This window comes from Haemaphysalis longicornis, unplaced genomic scaffold (assembly GCF_048455015.1).
Source record: "Haemaphysalis longicornis isolate Haplotype H1 unplaced genomic scaffold, Haemaphysalis longicornis Haplotype H1 scaffold_2, whole genome shotgun sequence".
Lineage (NCBI taxonomy): Eukaryota > Metazoa > Arthropoda > Arachnida > Ixodida > Ixodidae > Haemaphysalis > Haemaphysalis longicornis.
In genome coordinates, this window is record NW_027526295.1 from 73455070 (window position 1) to 73462474 (window position 7405).

Here is a 7405-nt window from a genome sequence, read left to right on the forward strand (position 1 = left end):
CCGGAGAAGTGCTGGTGGGAGTCACTAGAGCTGCCTTAGCCTTAACAGATAATCTGTAGACACAACCTTTTACCAGGAACACGCGGTGGGGAGGTCCCATAGTTCACAAGCGCCTCATCATCCAAAGTGCGGCTTCGATGCTGAGCGCTCGGCGACTTAGGCCTCGGTGCTTTGGCGTTTTGCCCTAAAAAATGATACCTTTGGGGGTCAGAGGTATACAGCTTTGCTATAAAAGTCTCGAAGCACGAAGCTTTCTAGCGCGAGGTTTTGTGAAACGAGTATCAATGTGTGTTTTTTTTTTCGCGTTCCGTTCTAGCATGAGCTGTTGGAAATGCAGTGTCCCTTTGTTTTAGTGTCGTGACTACAGGAGACGACAACAGGAGACGCCGACAGCCCGATCCCCTGAGGAACTTCACCCCTAAAACTCTTCGAGTAGTCCAGGCACATGGGCCAGGCCGGGTCTGGGCTTTCGGGTCATCTGGCCCGTGCAGGGCTCTAGCTAGGGCTACGTTGCTCGTCCGCCTTTTCCGTTTCGCTCGATGCGACAGTGTCAAGTTTCTGCGGCAGCGTCTGCGCTTGCGACCTTGTGAGTGCCATGCACGCCAAGCTGGTAAAGAACGATTTTCTTTGTTTTTCAGCAGCTGCTCTGGGCTGTTGCAAAAGAGATACGGAACAGGCTTTGGGAGTTCTCCGGACACAGCTGCATGGATATTAAGTTTACAAAAGCTCCTTCAATGATTACCCTAGCGATTGGCAAGCAAGCGCCCTGTTGTCCGGCAACTTGCATTAGGCTCGCGCATTCTCCTATGCAGTCGTTCCGAGAAAGCAACCTTGTGATTGTAGTTTGCCGCGATAAGCCCTTACTTTTTGCAGTTGTAGCGAATAAGCGGCTTCCGCGACTCAAATGCCCGTGCGGCATCCGAGCGCTGCATGGCATCACTGTTCAGTTTTCGCGACTCATCCATCTCTTCAGCCACGGTTTCTATCGTAGGACGTGGGCCTTTTAGAAAACTACTATGTGCTGGCTGTCTCCCTAAATGTGCCTTCAACCAGAAGTGCCCGTTTTCTTAACGCGCACCGCCTTTTGCAACTTTCGGTGCGTGTGGTACTCCACAGCTAACCTCGTTGCTGTGTTCAGCTATACTTCTTGCAGCCTATCCTGCAGCCACAACCTGATGTCTTCGAAGCAGCGGTAGAATTTGTGCAATGTTACGCACTTTAGTACTTTGTCTCAGTCGTCATTGAGATCTTCGCCCTTAAGTCACAAAATTTGGTCAGCCTTAGACGAAATGCGAAGTCTATGAGCGACTCACTTTTTTTTTTTTTTTTGCGTACTGGAACCTCTGCCGGGAAGCCTCGGGTGGCAGCCTACCCTTTGTCTGAAGATTATGTGTGACATCTTCATAGCTCTCAAACGCTTCCTCTGACAGACCCGTTATCAGGTCAGATGCATCTTTAGGAAGGAAAGCTGTCAGGCTTTGTGCCCAAAGAGACCGCTCTTGTCGTTTCGCTCCCAACTGTGCTTAAACGTGACGAGATCCTTCACCTGTCCTCGCCTATTAATAATGAATGACGTCAGTTGGTCCCTAATTCTCGGACCATTTCCGGAACTGTTGGAGAAGCCACGCTGGACGCCGGCGAGCACTGCCGGAGCTCAGACTCAACTCGAGCCGTTCCTGCCTTTCGGCTTCTTCGCCATCACGCAGTTCTTTTTCTCGGCCTCCTCTCGCTCGCGGCACTATGATTTCAGCCCAGGGCTCATTGACTTCCTCAGCTGTTACGATCTCCTGCCGCATTATTTTCGAATTCGCCCGCTTCTGTTTAGCGCGGCCTAAGGTAAGGTCTAGCTCTCAAAAATTTCTATTACCTCCACTTTAAAGTCCTTCATTGTTTACACTATCCTTTTGCAACTCGCCCGCCTTTTAATTGTTGCAAAAACTTGACCGTTATGGATTTCCAGGGCCAGCATTGGACTTTTTCCGCAGCTACATGACGAACCGCAAACAGTTCGTGCAGACAGCTGACAGTAAATCCTACTTAAAAACTGCTGGGTTACCCCATGCGTCCGTACTCGGTCCCCTATTATTTTCTCTGTTAACCAATGACTTCCCAAATTCGCTAAGACACGCCGATACCACTATTTACGCTGATGATACAACTTTACTCATCTCTCATCGCAATTTAAACGAAGCCGAAACTTTAGCAAACCTAGAATTACCTAACATAGTGAAGTGGTTTACCAGTAATAAGTTAGCTCTCAACATTAAAAAAAGAAATTTTATAGTTTTCTCTTCTAATAAAAAAAACGTAACAGTGGACTACAAATTATTCTTGGGAAATACCGCACTTATGAAGGTTGAACAACATAAATATTTAGGAGTAATAATTGACAAGTCACTAAACTGGACACCGTGTATAGAAATACTTAGCAAAAAGTTGTCGTTTGGTTGCTACCCATAATTCAAGCTCGGAAACACTTTGACAGTAAAACACTACTGTTAGTGAAGAATAGTATTTTCCACTCTCACCTTACGTACTGTGTAGAGTCTTGGGGATTCACATATGCGTCAGATAGTGACATTATTGCGAAACTCCAAAAAAACACTGATTCGAATATTGATACACGCCCCCACCACTGAACCATCATCCCCGATGTTTTCGTAACCTGAAATCATGCCATTTATTGTGGCAAGAGACTTCAAGACACCATTACTATCCCAAAAAATTCTAATAGCACCTAACTGTCGTTAAATTTCGTACAACCAAAATTATATACCCGACACGCCCACCAATGAAACTTAAATTTACCAAAAATGCACAATGAATATGATCGCCGCACCATTTCCTTTTTGGGAGCCAAACTATTAAATAATATGCCAGTCGAATTAAAACAAAACAGACATGGCACTCATTTGTTAAAAAAATACTTCATGTCTTAGCTTTATGCTTCACCGCCTAAAATTTGCACAATATATTTTTCTTGTGCCCATTGTAATTTATCTTTGTATTATTTTGTTGGATTGTTTAATATGAATATTATGTTTTGATCCATTGAGTTCGCTATGGATCCCGATGATATTTTACCTATTTTTGTATCTGATTTTCTTCATGAAATAAATATTTCTGATTCTGTTTGATAATTCCCTTGCCATTCCCATACTGTCGAGCTAGAAGTGAGGCACGGGCGAGTAGTTCGCTGCAGTGCTTTGTTTATACCATCGGCACTAGGGTTGGTTTCAAAACCCTATGCTTGAAACAATCTAGGCTTTCCCCACTGCTTCACATGGCCCTTCTCTAAACTACTATAACCTGTGCTACAGAAGTGTGGGGAACTGAGAGAAAACATTAGGCACTCACTGCCAGAGGTAGCCGACTCCGGTCGATCCCGCCGCTGCTACCACTGTTGCAAAAGTTGCCTTTCTTAGGGCTGAGTGACGAAGCTGTCGACAAGATGGTGAGTAAAGGTCTTTATATACACGGGCAACAAGGGCGTTACGCGACTCGCACAATGGCGAGAGCACGCGTCTTAACTCCGCGTCTCCGTATAATCCCGCTCTCGCTTATGCGCAAGGGCCTTTTATTTACGCGCGAATCCCTTTCAGAGGCGAGAATTCAAGTACATCCAATCAGGACTCTGCTGGCCACAGTTTGAATTCCATGAATGGAGGCGCAGTGATTGTATCACAGTGTAGCGCCACCATCATCATCTTCGTAAGCGCCACCATCATGATCAGCAGATTGGCCAACTGGCATCCGCACGCTGCTTCCCTCGTTTGCCTGACGCTTCCTCGCGGCCGCCGGACGTCGCAGTCTTACAGCTCCGTCTACCCACTTTCGTGCGCAAGAACCCGCACGTTTGGTTCGCCCAGGTCGAAGCCGTCTTCGATCTGCACCGCGTCACCTCGGAGACTACTAGGTTTCGCCACTTGCTTTGCAACCTGCCTCCTGAGGTGGCTGATGAAGTGGCAGACGTCATCGGTGCACCTTTGAACGATGCTCCTTACCAGCGGCTCAATCAGAGTATTCTGGACCGAACTACGGCGTCCGAGAGCGCGCGCCTCCGGCACCTGCTTACCCACGAAAAGCTTGGAGATCGCCGCTCTTCCCAACTACTCAACACCATGCGACAGCTCGTGGGCGCGGGCAACGTGGACTCGAACGGTGCCCTTTTGCAGGAGCTCTTTCTGCAGCGCTTGCCACAGTCCACTCGCATTGTTTTAGCTGCTGCAGGGGACTTAAGCCTCGACCGCGCCGCCGAGCTTGCTGATAGAGTTCACGACGCGACTTCTCCCTCCGTCGCCAGCCTCGCTTCGACAGCATAGTTATCGGCCGTGTCCCGCTTAGAATCTCGGATCGATCAACTTGCCGCTTCCATTGAAGCGCTTCGGACATCCCCTGATCGCCGATGCGGCTCCTCCCCACGTCCTAGCCGTCGTTCGTCTTCCCCAGGCGGTTCTTTCTCGCGCAGCCCTCGAAGGTCGTCTATCTGCTGGTACCATCGCACTCTCCATCGCACCGCGCCCGTCACTGCACTTCCCCATGCAGCTGGTCGGGAAACGCGACGCGAGATCACTGATGGCGGCATGTGACCTCGCCTTACAACCTGGCCGCCTTTTTCTGGTCACGGATCGCATTTCTGGTTTGCGCTTCCTTGCGGACACGGGTGCTGAGGTCAGTGTATTACCAGCCACCAAGGATGATCGTACTTCTGAGTCACCTGGACCTACGCTTCGTGCAGAGAACTCTTCCTCTATCGACATGTATGGTCTGCGGTCCCTCACCCTCGACCTCGGGTTGCGGCGCCCCTTCCGGTGGGTCTTCGTAGTAGCCGACGTCAACCAGCCCATCCACGGCTCCGACTTCCTCACCCATTTTGACCTTGACGTCAGCATGCGTCACCATCACCTGATTGACAGCAAGACACGCCTTTCCATCCTGGGCGTACTGTCTACTGTCGCTCCAACGGCAGCCGTTACCACCACCAGTCCTCCTCCGACACTGACCTCGGCCCATGCACCCGAACCCTCACAAGATGACGGGTCTGCGATCATGGGCGCGTATCTCGAGCTCCCAGACCTCAGCGGTCTTTCCCACTTCTACACCCCTCCCTGCGACATATGGTTTCTTCAGCTCGAGAGCCATTTTTTCATCAACAACGTAAGGAGCCAACCGCTGCGCTACCACCTCGCAGCGACACCGCTACCTGACGGGCTCCTCGCGCAGCTCCGGCTCCCGCCACCTGGCCCACAGACGTACGATGACTTGAAGAAGGCTGTTCTGAAGCACTATGGCGTCTCAGACAGCATATCTCGATACTACAGTGATGGCTGTGATGACACGACCACCTGCGTCACGCCGATGCCGACGCCATCCTCTACACCACCACACCTTCCAACGCCAACTGTGCATACAACTTCGCCGCAGTGTTCAGTCTCGCCTTTCCAGGAAACGCCAGCGCCGGCTACGCCTGGCTGCACTACAGAGTCAGCCTTTAGCTTAGTGGAATCTGCGCAACACCACGCCGCAGCGCCACAGGTTGTTGCGTCGGCTACACCGCACCCAGCAAGTGTCGACTGCTTTGCCGCTCGTGGCTGCGAAACTGCTCTGCACGGCACGATTGTGAGCGATCTTTATGAGCGCTCTACTCCCGGTGTACGACAGCCTTCTTCCTCGCCTCAGGTGGAACAGCCTCCAGCAGCCAATGATAGATCGAGGACTCCGGGAGTCGAAGCTACCTTCGAAGCACATCAGCTTGCTCTTGACGATCTTCACACCCTGGCTACGATGGCGATACCGGAGCAAAGATTGCGGGACGCCCCTCCAAACAACCGTCGCCGAAAGAGGTATCCCATGAACCCATGCAATCAAGAGACGCGTCAAAAATTCCCCGCATTTCCCGAGGGGAAGAATGTGAAAGTGCGAATGCACGAGTTGAATTTGCGCGGTTCGGTAATGTTCGCGAAAGAGAGATCACACACACACACAACTACAAAGAAAGAAAGATGCATTTATTCACAGACACCTATTTGTGTTGTCGTTGTACGTGTTGCTAAAGCGGATCTCAGCTTTGAAATTTCGTGTCAGTACTCCTTTAAGCGGGTGCATTAGCCCTTCTCACGCCAGATTCCTGGCCAATCCCCCATGTGGGTATGTGCCATGTCAGCGGCCAGGCAGCGCGCGCCCATCTCCCCCCGTTGCTAGGGAAGACGAGGAGCGCGCGCACCCGCAGCTGTTGCTATGCGGACTACGGCGGCGGACGATTCAGGCTCGCTTAAGAAGTGCATTCGCACTTAAAAGCTGGTCCCCAGACGTCGACCGATTCCCTGCTCCAGGACAGTGTTAGGTAGACGCAGTAACCGGAGCGCAGCCGTCTGTCGAAAAATCAAACAAACGAAACCAGCTTGCAGGATGGGGATCCGACATCATTGGAGTTCAAGCACAGCTCATCAATGCAAGGCTCCGCTCTGCCACCTCCCACCGCGGTTGCGAAAGCAGCCCAGACAGCGACGAAGCCACAGAGCCCACACCGGGGCACAGTCAACCCGTCACTCCGGTCGTCATTATGCTGCACCCCGCTCAGCCACTTCGCACCCCGCAACGCGTCCACGGCCGCACTCCCAGCCTCGACCACCAGAGGTTGCCCCTTACCCGGACGCTACCTCGCGGACGACCAGGACCATGCCATTTACTCAACCCCGGCCCCTAAACCACTGACTGCCCACGTACTCTCTGGCTACGGACAAACATTACATGTGCCTGTGAGTGTGAACTGCGATAAGTGCTTCTCCTAATATCCCCCCCCCAACCACCCCCTTTAACTTACAGTGCTGCACAAAACAACACCAAGATCAGTTTTCTCTATCGCGCTCCGCGCTAGGGGGGAGCCGTGTAGCGCCACCATCATCATCTTCGTAAGCGCCACCATCATCATCAGCACATTGGCCAGCTGGCACGAATACACTCGGCACCCGACACACCTCGGGAACGGCACTCGCGATCTACGCGCCTCGTCGTGTTCATGGCACAGCCAACTCAACCACAATAAACGTGGGCTCGGCCGCACCGCCTCATCGGCCGCCTACAACAGTAACCGCCGAGTGAGGAGGGGGAAGGAGGCTTCTCGTAGCTGTTTCGAGGCATGTAGGTGCATGTTTTTCGGCGGCCGTTGAACCGCCAGGCGGCGGGATTCTGCCACGCCGTTTTGGCGCGACGTCAAGCCGAGTGAACTTTGTGCCGGGCGCAGGCACAACACCACGCGCCCAAGGTTTCTTCCATCCATCTGCCTTCCGGCATGTCCGGCACTGAATAAGGCCCACTCGCCAATGTTTTAGTGAGTGATTCAGCAAGACGTGTATGAGCTAAGCACTTCTTAACCTACCAATTGGTCGAATTCGTGGTAATGTCG